At 33.7% G+C, this 18932-nt stretch overlaps 1 protein-coding gene across 1 annotated transcript in view; it reads left to right on the forward strand.

Annotated features, from left to right (window-relative positions):
* Positions 1-7548: 7548 nt before the first annotated feature.
* The window catches only part of LOC118187527 (transmembrane protein 114), a 174190-nt gene continuing 162806 nt past the window's right edge, over positions 7549-18932 (forward strand). Inside the window, exon 1 of the mRNA XM_085818880.1 lies at positions 7549-7685. The gene's annotated coding sequence lies outside the window, so the exon portion shown is untranslated. The remainder of the gene's footprint in view (positions 7686-18932) is intronic.

Raw genomic sequence — 18932 nt, forward strand, 5'->3', positions numbered from 1 at the left:
AAAAGAATGTTAAGAATATAATTTTATATGTATATAAGAAACTTAATAATTTTACTGTCATCATTGGAATAATACTACGGTATATTTTAACATATTTATAAAAGAAAATATCAACTTGGTTTCTTTGGGTTAAGAATTGATAAATTGTTACAATAGTAATAAGGTTCGGAACAAGTGAAGTTAAAAATGATTTATCTATGTTTATATATAAAAATGTGTTATTTATGTTTATGTAGTAAATTGAAGTGCAATTGTAGGTATTATATTGCAAATGTCTATAGTAATTGAGATTTGAAAATTAGGATAGAATGTATAAAAGTATATGTAGTTTTTTTTCTTTTTCACGTTGATCGCAAACAGTTGCTAGATTTTAGTTTCCAGATTGCTGATTGATTTGCAAATAATATCAACAACAATCTTACGACGAGGGTGTGATATCTGGCGATTGTTTGGCGATCAACAGAGCGTGCTTGGCGCAGGTAGCTCTTTTCCGAGAAGGGTTAATGTATTTATTAGGAGTTGCATGTTAGCCTCGGAAGAGGAAGGTAATAGATTGTACTATGCGGTAGGAGCGACGTACTGCTCTGAGTCACTATTATATTATGCTTTGAATCATATATTTAATAAATGTTTGTTTTGTCTTGCTATAAATGATGCCTTATTAAACCACGAAGTCATCACAGTGACGAAGAGAGTAGCCGTATTAATAACCCCTTCTCAGGTTCAGAATTCGATAAAGGTATCAGGAGTCTCAGAAACTCTGCTCCGGGATCAGATGACCTCACAATATATGCTATTACAGTTTTAGTTGATGATTGTAAGCAAGCGCTCCTTGAGGTCTGCAACAACTCATGGAATTCGGGTTTGATCTCTAAGAATTGGAAAGAAGCTATTAAAATCGCAATAACAACCTTGTATTTGGCGTACGTACATATATTAAAATACTCAATCGATTTCGAAGGCATCTAAAGGTCCCTCATCAGAAGAACGAAATTACTAGAAAGGGGAAAAAGAAGAAAAATAAAGCATCGGCAAAGGAGTCGCAGAAACACGTGGTCGTTATCAGCACTGCACGTAGTCGTAACCAGATTTTGAATCAGAGTTACACTGGTCGCCTACTTTTACTGAGTCAAGCTATCTGATTAAACAACTAACATATAGACTAAAACACAAGGAAAATCAGCGAAGTCAAAAATAGAGAGCGAGGGGCAACTGCATCTTCACGCACTAACTGCATCTTCACGCACCAATTCTGCACCTCGAATTCGAGATTCAGACTTGGTGAGTGATGCTTTATTTTTCTTGTCGATGCTTTAGTTTTCTTTTTCCCCCTTTCTAGTAATTTCCTTCTACTGATGAGGAGGGACCTATAGCTGCCCTCGAAATCGATTATTTTAATATATGTACGCCAACTACATGGTTGTTATTGGGATTTTGATTGTCACATTGGCGTGTTTCTCTTCTATTCTAAAGAAGCTCTTGTTATTCCTTTTTTAAAACCTGGAGGCGACAGCGCGCTGGTTTTCAGTTACAGACCAATTCTTGTAACGCAAATTCTAGCCAAAATGATGGAAAGGATGATTCTCAATATATTGCTTCCGATGATTCAGCAAAGGCTCTCAAATATGCATTACGGCTTTATTTCGAATAGAAGTTGCCTGGTCCTGCTTAATAAATTCTTCAATAGCATCCTGCACCATAGAAAGCAAAGAAAGATTGTTCAGCTGGTGGCCCTTGATCTCAAAGCTGCATTTGATTCAGTTTGGCATGATGGCCTGCTCTATAAAATTATGCAGTTCGGTGTTAAATGGATTGCTAATTTCTTGAAACAGAGAACAACCAGAGTAAAGTGGAGAGGGGTCCTTTCAAGAAGCTATGAGCTTACCAGTGGTGTCCCTCAGTGCTGCACTTTGTCTTCAATTTTCTTAACAATCTTCCTGCACAACATCTATGAAATTATCCCGGCTGATGTCGACTGCTACGTGTATGCGGACGACATATTCCTCTGCAGTGCAGATGTCTCGTTCCCCAGGGTAGTCAGTAATTTGCAGCGTGCGCTGTTTAAAGTGCATTCATAGGCTAAAGAATGGAACCTATGCATTTCGCCAGAGAAAAGTAAATCGATCATTTTCGGTGGACAAGGAGTAGTGAAGAGAATCTACTGAATCTTGATAATGTTAGCATCCCTACGGAAGATCATGTTAAAATTCTGGGAATGTGTTTTGATAGTAAACTGAGTTGGAACGCCATGTAAATAAAATTGTACCGAAGCTAGAAAGAATGCTGAATGCATTTAAATTCATCGCGAGCTCCAGGTGGGGTGCCAGAAAAGTGGATCTTATTAATATTGCAAAGAATAGAATATGACAGCTGTCTGCTCATGTCTACCTCTTAACAAAATAAGAAAAAGCTTGAAATTGTTCATAATCACGCCTTAAGATTGGCTATTAGGACGCCTATCAGCACCCCTCTCCCGTTGTTATATGTTGAAGCAGGGGTTTTCACCTTAGATACGAGAAGATGCATCGCTGTAATTAAGTTCCTAATAAAGAATATTGCTCTGTCAGCAGCCTCTCCCATTGCGGAGAGTTTGAAAATTTTTTTGTAAAGATGGAAGTACAGGTGGGGTAAAATACTTATGCCTATTAGCCAGTGTGTTATAGACAAGCTAAGCAATCTCAATCTAGATTTCAGCAAGGGCATTACTTTTCACAATGAGCAAGATTTTTCTGAAGAAGTAAAGTGTTGTTTCAAAACAAAGGAGTATGAGTTCCAGAACAGAAACCTCTCAGATGGAGAGATAACAGCAATTTTTCCGCTGCATTATTAATGATTACGTGAATCAACGATTTAAGATCTACGCTACGGACGCTTTCAAGTCTGATACTGGAGTTGGTATTGCGGCTGTAGACCGAACCGCGGTGAATGTCAGCCAGTGCATATACAGCAGAAGCTCCATCTTTTCAACTGAGGCTTGGGCCCTTTGTAAGCTCCGTGAGAAACTGAATCCTGACGAAAAGGTTGCTATCCTTACAGATAGCAATTCAGTAGTTAGCGCCATGGGCTGTGTTCACAAGAGATCCAACTCTCTCATCCTTAAGCTCTTCGAGCGGATTAAGGCTTTCCATCGCCTCACTGTCATCTGGGTTCCTGGCCATAAGGGTATAGGGTTCAATGAAAGAGCGAACAAAGTTGCGAAAAGAAGAAATAAGAATAGCTCGGGGGATTTTTCTGCAGAGGATGCGTGTAGTTTCATCGAGAATACTAGTAAAGGAGAGCAAGTCGACTGCTGGCGGACTTCTCACACCAGAATGGTACAGCTACTGTAATGTTCATTGCGAGTGGAGTAAAGGATTAAACATCGATATGAAAATAGAAGTAGTAGGTTTGGTTTGGTTTATCTAATTATGGCAAAGCACACTAGGGCTATCTGCCTAAGGGGAGGGATGCCTTCGTGGAGGACTTTCTAAGGGAAATTGGATCGTATACACGTTATACATGGGGAAAACCACGAAAACGTCCATGCAGCCAGCCCATTCGCAAGATTCGAACCTCAGACTGAACTACCAGTGTTCAGCGACTTTACCGCTCGGCCGCTGGTGGGGCCCATGGAAGTAGTAATTAGTAAAATAAGATTGCAATAGTTGGACACGAACCAACTGTTGTACGGGTATCAATTGTTATTCGGTATCAATTGAACTGTTGTACGGGTATCAACTGAGCTGTTGTACGGGTATCAACTGAACTGTTGTACGAGTGTCAACTGAACCAACTGTTATTCGCCATTTTGTAACTCATGTTATATGATCGACAGTACAGAACATGCAATTATTCACTGCAGAAAGTACGATAGTGCCAGAAACATTATGATCAAGAAGATGAAAATTAGCAATATTGACCTCTTAGCTGATCTTTTAAACCACTGTAATAAGAAACCTTGGAGATATTATTTCCTAGGCAAATTTGTCATCAAATACATTCTAAAGGACTCATAAGTATTATTAGTGTAAGGGTTTGGTTTTCGGACAGACGTTCTTCCTGAATTGGAGGGAATGCGTCCTTGGTTTAACATGTAAATAACATTATATTTGAGTTGGAGCATAAGGCGCCAAAGGAAAGCCAAGCTTCAAGAAGAAGAAGATTCTGCGAAACACAAAATTCTAGTTTGTGGATTGATGTTTATTACATCTCTTTCAAAGCAATCTTGTCAAATTTCTTAAACAGCTGCAATGAATTTTCTTTTATCACATCAATAAAATCAAAATGATATTCGCGAAATTAACTGCAGGAATAAGGAAAAATAAATTCATACTCTGCAATATCAGGTGAATACGGTGCTTTTGGAGCCGTATTTCTTTAATTTTTAAAATTCGAAAAACAATAAGAGTGCTGTGGGCAGGTGTATAATAGTATAAAATTTTCATGTGCTTATTTTCTCACAATTCAGGCCAACCAGCTGCCAAGCGGCAAATCGCTTGACACTATTAATTAGCCCTCCGTTTGATAAAATCGAATGGGCTGGTTGAATGGTGTTTTCGTGGTTTCCCTTATAAAGAAATTTTTTTCACAAAAGCATCCCTCCCCTTGAGCAGACAGCACTCGAATGTTAATTTGTTATAATTAAATAAATAAAAATCCCGCAATTCAACTCCTTTTCTGTGGATTGTTTCTCTCAAATGCTATAACACACTCCAATAAGTTTTTCTTTTAACTATTTGGGCAACTGGTATTCAGAGACAACAGCCTTGATCATTGATTTATCTTTTTCGGGCTTTGACGTGGTCTTGTCTCTCGAGCGTAATGGTCGCTGAACGCTAGTAGTGTGATTTGGGTTCGATTCCAGGTGAATGCTCTGGCTGCATAGGCGTTTATGTTTTTCCCATGTAGAGAGTGGATATAGGCGAGTTTCTTTTAGAAAGTAACCCACGAAGACTTTCTTTCCCTTACGCATTTAATCTTAGCGTGCTTTGCTGTGATCAGATAAACCCAAACTAACACTGACGTGGTCTTTTCGGCTTTGATTCATCTTTTAAGCACCATTTGACTCTTTTGCTATTTTCGTATCAAAAGTATAAATCCATATTTATCATCGGTAGTAATGCATTTTAAAAAAGGCACCTTAATTTAATTGAGTATATTATAGCTTTCAGAAAGAGTTCAACGTTTTTAAAACAATTTGGAAAAAAAAAAAAGGACCTTTTATAATTGCTTAGATTATTTAGACTATGGAAAATCGCGCGAGGGTTATATGTCTAATGGGAAGGATGCTTTGTGGAGGATATTTTAAAAGAAACTAGATTATATTCTATTTACACAGTGCTTAGTGGTTTACTGTTAAGCGATCTTTCTTCCTCTAAACGACGATCGAATAAACAGTAAATCTGACACGTTACTCATTAGTTAAACTAGCACAACACAGTTACCTTTAAGTTCATTTCTGTCTTCCTTAAACATACTACACAATTGAAGTTTTTTCATATTTTCTAAATAAAATGTTGATCGAAACGCTATGTGCAACATTTTGGACATTTCTCTAGCAGAAATGGTATTGCGAAATCAAAATTTAATGCATTTCTTTACTAAGTTACATTCGTGAAGCTGGGAAATCTCCAAAATAAAAATTCTTTATAAGAAAAGGATATGAAATATGGGTTGCCAGATATCGATGAAAATCGTAAACGTTCCTGAAAATTCTTTTCAAGCAATTTTTTGCAAGTGGGTATTTCAAATGAATCATTTTCGATACTTTTAGATCAGAGCAGCGGGTATATTGATTCACTGCTTTATGTTAATAACACAGCTTAAAAACTTCATATGATACCAGAAAATATCCTTATAGATATTGATTGATAGATGATTCATTCCTAAAAATGTATGTGTCAATAACGATTGCAGTGTGTTCTTAGATTAATAGAATTCATCTGATAAAGCTGTTTATGAGAACGGATGCCGTCATGGAGGATTTTCTAAAAGTTTGGTTTGGTTTGGTTTAATAGATTATGGCAAAGCACACTAAGACTATCCGCCTAAGAGGAGGGATGCCTTCGTGGAGGAGTTTCTAAGGGAAACATGCTCGTATACATGTTACACATGGGAAAACTACGAAATCGCCCCGCACCCTACCCGTTCGCGTGATTCGAACCTCGGATCGAATTACCAGTGTCTAGCAACTTTACATATTTAACCCGTTGTTAAATATTAGCGTCTCGCGACTTAACTACCCGAAACTGTGGTACTTTACTTGATGCTCTCAATCCTGGCGACTGATTCTTTGCTCGGAGATTTCGTGATTTTCCTCATATTTAATGTAAATTGCAGATAATCACAATTAAAAAGTCAACGAAGACAATCCTTTATTAGCCAAGTAGTTCTTTTTGTTATCTGCGTATCTTTATATATATAACATAAAACGGCAAAATTTTCTCAAAGAATTTTCTCGCAGGAACTGACTGAATAAGATAGTTGAATCTCTGTAGTTCGATTTCTGTATCTCGAATCGATCGCTGTAGTTCGACCTCTGTTTAAATCCCGATGAATATATATTGGCATTGATATTGTTTGTGATTTTCTTCTGATGTAACGTAATCACAAACTAGTTTCCTTAGGAAAGTCCGCCCACCAGCGGCCGAGCAGTTCAGTCGCTGAAGACTGCTATCTTGTTCCGGGGTTCGAATCCCACCGTACGGGCTGGATGCATATGCGTTTTCGTGGTTTTTCCCGTTTGTAACGTGTATACGAGCCAGTTTCACTTAGAAAGTCCTCCGCGAAGGCACCCATCCCTTAGGCAGATAACCTTCGAGTACTTTGCCATAATGAAATAAACCAAAACTTAGGAAAGTTCTTTGAATGTTTACGTTTCCTTGAACGTTAGCATGGTTTTATGTTTGTCATAATCAATTAAACAAAAGCTTATAATGACCTCCACAAAGCATCTTTGCTAAGGTAGACAGCCGCTGAATAATCTTCAGCAATCAATTAACAATTAACAAATGAATAATTAACAAACTTTATTTCAGCCTCGCGTGCTTTGCGTTTCAGTTATAAATGAGCGTATTTTTGATAAAGGTCGATGCCCCTAAATCTCACGATGTTCGACGAAATTCGTTCAAAAAACCTACTGACGTTTGAAAATTTTCTTCTAAAGTTTCTTCTTTCTTCTCTAGATATTTCCAAATAAATGTGTAGAGGTTTTCTAAAATTGTGAAATTGCAAATATATTTTGAAAATAAAATTTTTCTACAGAATTTTATAAAAGCCATATTTTCCCCCTATCAATCCGTTTAAATGAACTCTTTTAATGATAAAATAAATCTCTTCATTTTGTTGCAGCCGGTAGTTCCTTAGCTCCTTTGATGTATTTTTTCATTCATTATATTTTTGTATTGTCAAATACATTATCGTATGAAAAATGTTGAGTAAGATTATCACATATTGTCAGAGAATCGTAATTTATTTGAAAGCTGTTGATGTGGCGACTGTTTCCATTTGGCGATTATTGGCGCGCCTCCGAAATTGTCGCCAGGAGACGCGCGTCTTTGTAGTGTCGTGCGAGAGTATGTTTATTTGGGAGTGAACGCAGGTGCGAAGTAGGCTGCGGTGATGATGGAAGTGGCGACGTTTTGCGCGTGTGACGGACGTTACAGGTCTCTAGACTGAAAAACGAAGGCGATAATAAACTTTCTCAGGTAACAACTGTTTAGTCTTACTAGAAAACAGAATGAAAGCGGCTTTTATTGAACAGGTTGGAAAGAGAAAATTTCGCTATCAAATACGGCTAGCCCTAGGCGCCAGCAAATGCACGCTGACAAATATTATTTTCTATAACGGTTGGCAACAATTAAATCCTCATTTCATAAAACCTTTTTAAGATCGTTTTACCTTTAAATAGTATGATAAAAAATTTACGATGAATAAATGCAATGGAGAACAAATTCATTGTATTTTTTAAGGATAACATAAAATTGCATAAAATATTCCATCAGTTATTCATAGGAATGATAGGTAATTTCTTTTCAGGACAAATATCTTTAACATTCACCCCAAAAATGATAAAGTTAGCTTTATACACGAAAAAGACGCACATAAGTTTTTTCTAGATAATCACTAAAAAGCAATTAGATAAAAGAGGATCGGCATGTCTCTGCAGTTCGCCGTAAGTAATGTAAAACTATCGAATTAATACAAAATTACTCAATTCTTTAAAATAATGAAATTTGGAAATAAACTGGATGTTTATCGAAAAAACAAAACAAAATTAAAACAAAATTTATTTTATGCACTTAATTTTTGTAATTATTACGAAACAGTTTTCAAAATTATCGTGGGAAATCAAAAACAAATACAAAAGTAAAGTTGTTTTTTTAAAAAAAAGGAAAAAATACTTCATTCGGTTGATGTCTAGACCAGGGGTGGCCAGAGTGCGGCGGCTCGCGAGCCTGATATGGCTCTCGCAGGCAATTTGTGCGGCTCGAGTCTATAAAATATGTGTATGAAAAATGGTAAACTAAAACTATTCAGTGTCCAAAAAGAAGTAATTAATTAGTTTAGACTCTTTTTAAAAAGTTATCAGGGATTTCTTGCTATTTAAAACCTCCTCCACTACTTCTATAATGATGTAAATAAATTAACGTGTGGCTTTTAGAAAATCTAGATGCGGCTCTCGAACATTCCTGAATTCAAACGTGCGGCTCTTACTGACATGAAGTTTGGCCAACCCTGGTCTAGACTATAAGATACCGCGTAAAAAATTTCGGTATTTATTTTATGTAATCAAAGGAAGCCATTTATATTTTTCATTTTTTCCTCTTTTTATAAGTGGAAGAATAAATTTTCTGTGTGTTAAGAAATTATATAGCTTCAAATATGAAGACTAAGTTTAGAAAACATTATTGCAGTTGTGATGTTTTCTGTACGATTAAATCAGAGCAAACGTTTTCGTTTTCTAAGCGTTGTCAAAAATTGCAAATTTTCCCCCCATTAATAGTATGTAATAATAAGCAAGGTTTAGTTTCTAAAATAAAAAGTTCATAAGTTCCAGTAAAATACATCCTAAGAATGTAGATTGACAAAAATTAATGCATAACGTGATCACAATAATGATAATATATCAACAAAAGGGAAAGAATAAAAGTAAACTGATGTGATCATGTAGCTTATTAAAGACAGAAGAAAAATGTTTTAAAATTGCGTATAATGTCTATGAATCATTCAAAACGATTTCATGAAAGATTAATTTTACAGCCAGTTTTAGTTGAGAACGTTACATTTAGATGTTTGTTAAATCAATGAATGCCGACTGCTATCTGCAGGCCACACACAGCTCACGAGTTATTTTTCTATGCTTATCTGTTGCGCATACTCGAAGCACGGATTTCGGAATATGTTTACATTTTTATACTTTTAACAGTATTAAAACTAACCAAGGCTTGAATATCATCAGTATCGCTCACCATCTTCCCACCTTTTTGGAAATGTTATTTATAGTAACAAACAATTTGCTATTAAGAACAAAATAAATGTAGGTATTATATTTGATCAGTATTTGCCAAAATGTAATGTTAGATATAATCCTTGATTGTTCAAGAAATATTTTGTATCGCAGTTAAATGTTTTAAAGTTAAAACGAATGTCGCAACTCGTTTTTAGTATGTCTTCGCAGAGATTAACTTATTCTTACTTTCTCTATTTTGTCATAAATAAAGTAATATCGGATCAAGCTTCCTCTGCTCTTTTTTGGCGTTAAGCTTTGGAAACAAGATTTTTTTTTGCAATTAAGGAATTTAGGCTTTATAATTAAAGCCTTCATTCAATAATGAAAAAATAAAAATTTAGTTTTTGATAGCGAGAACGAAAACAGAAAAAAATAATTAATTTATTAATAAAAAGGAATAGAATGCACACTCTTATTTTAGAAGTAGGTAGCCTCCGATTACCTAAAGAATGAAATAAGTAAACGCTGCGGGGGTGGAATGCATGAGATCAAGTATGGGAGAATTCAAAAGTAGAGACTTTAATATATACATTTTGAAACTTGGCGATAAGATTTAATGAAGGTTAAATACTAAATGAATAAAATTAAATAAAGATTACACAAATTGTTTTATTTTACAGCGTAACTCAAACTTTGTGCAACAATGTGTATTAAAATAAATCATCTCATGGAAGTAATCGAAAGCTTTATTGTACACAATGCTTCGGGTGAAAACATTGTTAAGCATTAGTAAACATAAGAGTGTTCACACCACTGACATTTTTTTCCGCCTCTTCTAATATGACATAGGAACTCGTAAGTTTATTTTCCGACGTCCGATTTGACTATGGGAACAATAAGCTGGGAGGGGGAGTCGACTCGCTTAACTCTCCCACCCCTCCACTTCATCTCTGTTTACCATGCTTTCACATCACGGAAAGCACGGGAATGAAGGCTAACTTAAACTATAGTCTTAAATGAGTTAGAAAAAAATAATGCCGTACGAGATGATGATGACACGAGTTACGACCGTGAATGACATAGAGGTAGGAAGTAAGATGGAGTCGCCCTAAACAAGTTTCTCCCGTACCCTGCTTTGAAGCACCGGCGATCCCTATGGGGTGACCAAAACATTGGGTCATTTACCATTGAGTTCTATGGGATTTGACGCGTTCGGATGTAAATATTTTGTAATTACGTCGTAAATATACATATAAATGTATATATTTTCTTTTTCTACAACACTTCAGAGTATGTGAAAACAACATATTTTTAAACAACATTTCATTCTGAACGAAATTAAATGCACAGGACAATTTTCTTTTCACAGGACAGTTTTCTCAGAATGGTTTAATTTGAATGAAATATTTTCACAAGTTTTCGTTAATTACATTAGAAAAAAAATTAAGGTAATTCGATTTTATTCGGTTAAGGTACAAAAATTAAGATAAAAGTTTATTGTATTATTAATATTAAAATTATGCATTATTTCTTTTCTATTTATAGAGCTTCTTCCTAAAATACTTTCTTAAATATGACATGATATTTTGGCTTTTGAGGCATCTTTTAAATCGAAAAATGTATGTCAATTTATAATTAATGCTCTATTCGGTTCATTTTAAATTAGAGAATTATATAGGAATTAGCGAAATACTTTAAATAAGTATTTCGCTAATTCCTAATAATTAAATAGGTATTAAATAGTACTTGACTTTCTCTGAACATTTCTGAAAGGGAATAAAATAAGTTTTTTTTTTAGTATTATTTAAAACTTGTAACTGAGTTATTATAAAATGTAAGGGGAATAATTCTTTTAATTATACTTATCAGATTTTTTTTTTACCTTTCATTTCAACAATACATATTTCAAAACTCTTTATTACGTTCTTAAGTGCGCATCTCATAGCATTTGCTTTACAATACCTTTTAACAGATTGCTTTCCAATACGAACAATTCTTGCTTAAATAGTTTTATAACGTATTTGTCAACAGGATTTCAATTTATGTTTACAATTCAATATTAAGGTTATTATATATTTAGATAACATTTATAATCATTATAAATTAGATACATTTAATCATTAGATTTCTTCACAGTACTTTCACAGTTGTTTATAAGTGAATAAATTCTTCATTTCAAATACATTTATAAATAATTTAATGAAGATTTAAGTATTTTGTCAAAGGCAGATACATGCTTTTTGCAAGCACATGCATAAATACCCATACATATTTCCTGTTTTTCATTTCCGGCATGTGCAAATCTTTAATTTCTGTGCATTCACTATATTTTTCATGTAAAGTAATTTACACTAATTTAGCATACACCCGAAAGTTTTACATGAAAAATATATATGAATATAATTTGAATGAAAATTAAAAGTATTATTTTTAATACCCACTCAAAGGTCAGTTTTTCTTCAAAATTCCTCCACGATGGCATTTCTCTCTTTAGGCAGATAGCCCTTGCATGCGTTACTCTATTTAATAAAAACTTAATCTGACCTATGTACCTAATTACAAATATTTTAACATACATAATTTTATATTTATAAAACGTGTAAGCCCAACGTGATTATTTTTCAGATATATAAAATTAAAACGATGGGTTTAAAATGAGCAGCAGTAAAGCCTTTCTTCTAAAAAATTTTAAAAGGTACATGTTACAATAATATATGGATGTGAAAAAAATTTGTTTTATTTAAAACATTTTGACGTTTGGAAAATAAAATAAAAGTAGCGAATACTCTATCAAGGGTATCGAAAGACGTATACAATTTTAAATGTACCGTAAGGTATATTTCATTCTTTAAGCATAACATTTTTCTTAAAATCTATATTTTTGTAGTGCTACAGCTTATAATTTTATAAAACAAATTCATAATCAAAATCGCTGTTGTTAGTTATCGAAAAATAACCAAGATGTGATTTTTGCGTAAATGTCACTAAACTATACAAATTGCTATTATCCATCACACTATGAATGTTTCTTTCATGCGAAAGTGTCCCTTTTTCGATTTTTATGGAACTGTCGTGTGTCGAAATACTATCAGAATCTTGTCAAGCGAGCTTCTGAATGTAAACAAAGAACACCCCATCTGGTGACCCAAGCTTCAAAGCAGTGCTTCACTTTTAGCGCGGGTTGGCCCCTCCTCCCTTTCCTACCTCCATGGTGAATGAGAGGGGGGTGGCAATGGCCTTGAAGTACCTACCTGTTGTAAAGTATAGTCAGGTTAAGTGTTAACACCCATTGAAAGCTTCCGTGTACGACCGATTGGGTTGACCCATTTAAATTTTGTTGGAGATTGCAGTCATTTCTAAGTTGTTAATCATAACAAATACAAATTCCTTTATAAATTTATTTATCAAATAGCAGTAGCGACCGTAAAACGATAATAAAAGATTTGTTTCTAGGAAGAATCGTAAAATTATTCAGTGACTCTGACATTGAAATAAAAATTCTAACAAAATGCCTGCAGTCTAGTATATTTTTAAAACCATATTGTTGTGAACTTTCCTGTCGTGTAAAAAAAAAAAAAAAAAAAAAAAAAAAAAAAAAAAAAAAAAAAAAAGTTAAATAAGTCTAATTTTATTTTTAAAAAATGTCACACATAGGTGAAAGTAAAGGAAATATCGAATAATATTCCTAGAAATATTATCATCGAGTGTATTGAGAGTCACCAGTTTAGTGGTAGTGACCATACCGAATTTTGTCCAATAATAATAATAAAAAAAAATCATGAATAATGCAACATGTACTGGTGGACAAAATTAAAAGATGGAACACCATTTCCCATATATCTTGAGAAATACTGGATAGAAAAAAATGAAATTGGGTACGGTTATAGTTTATTGTATGACAATAATGTGTACAAAACAACAATAAAAATGCCATTGGCAGTTGGACCCTGGCTTAAAATGCAGTTTTATTATCTCATGGCATTTTATCTGAGAATTTTGCAAAATGGTTTTCAAATGACAGAGCAACTGTTAGAATAGTGAAAATGACATTTTTTCCAGCATTTCTAGTTTTACATTCCTTGTTTTAACTAGTGACTGCTTATGGTAAAATATTTCATTGTCATATTTTAAAAACTGTATACTTTTGTAATCAATGAAACAATTCAGTTTTAAATATTTTTTTAGTCTATAGTAGAATTATAACATAAGGTGCCTCCAAAAAGTAACCAGACAATTTCTTATACGTAAAAAACAGATTAGCAATCTTCAGATAAATTTATGGCCTTTAAAGCAATCGCTAGAGGGAACAGTACAATTTTCCCAACGTACCGGATTATCAATAACAGAAATGTATGAGTAGTACACATCGTTTTAAATGTTGCGAAAGCGTTGAAAATGAACCAAAGATAGGATAAAATTTTGATTTTGGAACTAACCGTTTCCAAATTGCGCGTAACATTTGATTTAATATCCGAGAAAATCTATTTTCTTTCATTTTAAGCTTCGGAAAAGGAAAATATCAGCTGGCGATAAGTCGGGAGAATATGGTGTGTGATTTATCACTGCAATTGAATGCTTAGCAAGATATTGTTGTATAGACAATGCATTATGAGGCCTTACACTGTTGTGTGAAAGAAACTATTTCCCAGAATCAAGAAATTCCTTCTTAACATGTTTCTTCAATTGGCAAAGCACCTCCCTGTAAAAATATTGATTGTTTAATTTTTTCGACATCCTTCCTTTGTTCTTATGCAGGAGAAGACGATCCTTTCCCCTGTGTCCATTGTCGTTTTGTTTTTGGGTCGTATTGTAGACACTAGGTCTCATCTTCGGCTACGATACACTTCAAGAAAGTTCCTGTCTCGCAGTAGTCAACAAATCTTCACAGCAAGCCTTTAAGTCATCTTTTTGCTGTTTTGTTAAATTCCGAGGCACAAACTTTCTTTTCAGTTCAAGTTTACCTACAGCTTTCTTTGCTTATCCCAAGCATGTCTCAAAGTTGCTGAGTTGTTATACGTCTATCAGGTTTTACGAAAAAAAAATTTAGTTAAAAAATATTATCTTGTTGGATTTTTGTGTGCGTTTATTTTCTAAAGCGCAGGAAAGTGTTTCTAATTTCTTGTGAATATTTAAGAACTAATGCAAATAAATATAGATAACAATTAAAATAATTGGTTGATAGGATAATAATAAAACTGGCTCAGAAATGTTTCCCGAATAGAAAATACTCGTTAGGAAATTAAGCTTTAGAAGTTTGTGATATTATGAGAAATATAACTAACTACTTCTACTAAGAAGAAAGTTTTTAATTAGGAGTATACTAAAAAAACGTTTTCTACTGCATTAAATTCATATGTTATTTAGCGTTCACCGAAGTTTTCTTTTAGGGTTTTTCGTCAACTATCAACTTTTAAACTTTGGTAATTCTAGAAACGTAATACTATAGAAGCTGTAGTCTGCTACTTTAAAAAACGCAATTCGATGCTCTTTTGCTGCTTCTTTTTAACATGTGTCTTCATCACTACACAGCACTTATTTCCCCACCTAATTTGAGACTATTATTCAAATCAGTCTTCATTCGTACACTTTTTACGAAGGAAACACGTTAAACAGAAATGAAGTGAGGAAAAAAACAATTAAGATGCTCGATCGTTTGCCGCATTTTTCGCGTTACCATAGTCACTAGGCAAGACGGGCAAGAAAAATCACCCTGAACTGCTTATTTTAAAGGAACAAATATTATAGCGGGATATAGTAGAGATATTTGCTTTACACATGGTTTAATTTCTATTCCCTTTAAATGGCTTTGGTTTATATGTCTGCTTGCTAACGTTTTCCGAGCATAGTTGTATTGGAACCTACAATTTAAAGTATATAAAACTGATTATAAAACCATTTAGTTACATAATTTGCTACTATGTTCTGCATTATGTTCAAATTATCTTATTTCCTTTATTTTTCCGATTTGACTCTATTGCTAGAAAAAAAAATTATATTTTACAACAGACCTTTATTTTTATGAAGAAACGTTAAGTTCCAAAAAAATTTAATATTGTTATTTGAAATTTCATTACAGCGAACTATACCTAGAATTTGAATTTTGCTTTATTTATGTATCTACTTTTCATGTGTAAGTATGAAACTGTATTTTTTAGTTTTAACAAAAAGATAGATTTTTAAATTTAAAAATGGCATAACGTGAATATTTGTGCAGTTTAAATCAGTTTTGGAACTGAAAATAAACACTCTGGCTAAAAAAATAAACAAGAAAGGCAAACATGGAATGAAACAAAAACTGTTTAATGGATATGTGTGAAGTTGATCTAAGAGGTTCGTGTTGCACTACTAGACCACGTAGCAAACGGTAAAGCAAAGAAATACAAAAATAGATGTATTACGACCATCACATGGGGAAAGACCAAATGGGTCGGAAGAATGTACATTGGAAATATTACACTAATAACGGGTACGTTAAATTTTTAGTTGAAATGCATACTTGATAATGGCAAGGCAAGCTGGCAGTGTTGTTGATCGCTTGTTGTGGAAGTAGCTCCCATTCCTCTAGTAATGCATATCGAAGCTCGAGAAGAGTGGCTTATAGCACACTGCAATTTACTGTACCACATATGCTCTATGGGATTAAGGTCCGGTGATCTAGCAGGTCACGGCAGATATGGAATAGTTTCACTCTCCAGGTAACTTCGCAACACTCGAGCCGACTCTATGAGAGCGGACGTTATCGTCCATAAACATCGTGTCGGTAACCACTGCAGCGATTAAAGCGATATTCGTCGCGATATCGGGCGGCTGTGACGGAACCACAAGGAATCACATAGGGATTCATGCGGCCGTTCGTTGCTATCCCAGCCCATACGAGTAATTCTCTTTCTGTAATTCTCTTTCGACGATGTTTGGCTGCCGATAGCGAGTCGTTAGCTCTTGCCATATCATTGCCCTTCGGGAATCATTCTGGAAGTTAAATCGAGATTCATCTGTAAAAGGTACGTGGCCCTGCTGCTTTGGTGTCCAACTGCGATGTTTTTAGTACGGAATATGAAATGGTAGACTAATATAGTTACATTCTAACTACACTTTATTTAAATGCTGAATAAGCTCATTAAATTGACTGACCTATTTTCGTCCTAATTTAACCTAGAATTCCTCTAAGATGAATTGATAACAACAGTGTAAAAGCAAGTAAATGTTCAGCTTGAAGTAAAGAGAATAGCAAAACTTGATTTTTGTTGCTTGTCACCTGCTAACACAAAAATAGTTGTATTATTTAACAAATCAAATACAGTTAATTCCCTATTAATTGGGGAGAATCATCCACGTTTTGTCAAAAAAAAAAAAAAAAAAAAGTTAAATTTTTTTTTTTGCGGAACGATGGAAAAATTACTCTCATATAAAGCAAATTTTGTACAGGAAATACGAAAAGGTGAAGGAAATACGAAAAGGTGAAGGAAATATGATTTAAAAGTATTGATGGCGCATGCTGTTACAGTACTTATGAACTATTTTTAATCCACAATTGTAAGTAATTTAATTATACACTCTTTGATATATATAAACATTGTTAAATTAGCCGTTAAAAATAGATTGCTTACATTGTCAAATCAACCGTTAAAAATAAATTGCTTACATTGTTAAATCAGCCGTTAAAAATAGATTGCTTAATCGCAAATTAAATTCAGTGTACAGCCTTCTGTTAATGTCAGGTGCGGCCTTTGGTGCGGCCAATTGCAACGAACAAGGGAGGCGCACAACTACATATTATAGCAGTCCCATATAGAAAATTCTAATTTTCTCAAGCTACTTGTTTTTGAGTTATTCGAGATACATACATACGTATATATAAACGTCACGAAATTTTTGTAAGCCGTTTTTGAAAAAAGAGTCTCTGTCCATACGTACAGATGTCACACAAAAACATCGTTCAGATGAATTCGAGAACGGCAAAAATAGATGTTTTGGTTTAAATATGATACCCAAAATTTTTGAGATTAGACTAATTCCTTTACTTTCGTACAAAGAAACAGTAATACAAGAAGATTAATATAAACAAAAACACTGTTCTTTGCGTTTTGAAATGTGATCTCCTGTTCTGTATGCTGATTTAATTTACATAACTAAATGAATATTTCCTCAAAATTAAACCTTTAAAATTACAGATAAATTATGAATAATATTTTTCTGTTATTTATAATATGGATTATTTAAATTCCCTGATTTTTTAATTATTGTCATATTAATCGCGATTTTGAATTAATTTTGGATATCGTTCCCTATTATTGCTCCTTTGCTTATGCTTATGCTTACGTAACTATAAGTGAAGAAAGCAAGTTAAACCAAAATCACAGTTCCTGGTCCTAAATTGTGATAGTTCTCTCTAATTCAGATTCTCGCTGCTTGTTAAAACTCACTTAACTTTCTTTTTCTGGTGAAATAGGAGAAATACAGATTCAACTTAACTTAAGAAATAACGTGTTAATTAAAATAAAATTTACACTTAAATACGAGGAATCTTAATTACGCAAAAAATTCCATGCAGCTACTTCCACGAAACACAAAATGATTTTCTTGCTGATAAAAAATTAAGGTAATTTATCATAATTTGGAGAGAAAAATTGTTTCGCTATAATTTGTCTCAGATTTTTATACCTGAAACTTGAACTGCAGTTTTCAAAGCAACTTTTTTATCTATGATGATGAATTATTCTTCAACTAATTCCTTTCACTGCATTGTCTTACATTAGCTTGGATGCGTTACTAACAATAATTCCTACGCTCCTCAGTGTAAAATAAGTCACCCTTCACAACAAAAGTCATTGCTCTACATTATCATTTTGAATCTTTTCCAGCTTTTTCATTGCTGCCACCATGAGTTCATTTATTTTCTTTAACGTTACTGATTATTGCTTTACGATTGTCAGATTACATAGTTCTGTATATTTTTCATTGTACTGGAATTTCTCCAGCAGAGGGGGGGGGATGTCAGCATTAGAAATTTGTACCGTGCCTTATGAGTGAGAGATAACGGTAGCTGAAATGTGCTGAAAGAAAATATCATGGGGATCTTTGCTCTAAAAATTACAACTGCTGGAAACTACGTCTTTACATTTCCCCAGTTAATGTATGAGCGAGATTATAAACATAATCTTGTAGTTTTAATTATATTTCACTTAAGTTTCAGTGGCATCAGGACCATTTTTTTCCGTTCTTTATAAAAACATTTCAGAATGAGGTTTTGCTTTTGTTGTGTAACTAATGCCTATTGAGAGCAAGAGAGGTTTTCCTTCTTGATAGTAATTTTGGGAAGCACGACAGAGAAAATATACTAAAAATATTAGAGACTTGTTTATTAAATAATATGATTTTAAAAAAAGTTTTGAGAAGTGGTATATATTTTTCTGAGGAGATTTAAATGATTCCTGTTCGTGATCATCTTCAAATAAAGATTTGTGAATGAAATGCGTGACTTTTTTACCACCTCATTTATATT

The sequence above is a fragment of the Stegodyphus dumicola genome, chromosome 6 (genome assembly GCF_044657685.1).
Source record: "Stegodyphus dumicola isolate Sdum_Otavi_A_Nest chromosome 6, ASM4465768v1".
Lineage (NCBI taxonomy): Eukaryota > Metazoa > Arthropoda > Arachnida > Araneae > Eresidae > Stegodyphus > Stegodyphus dumicola.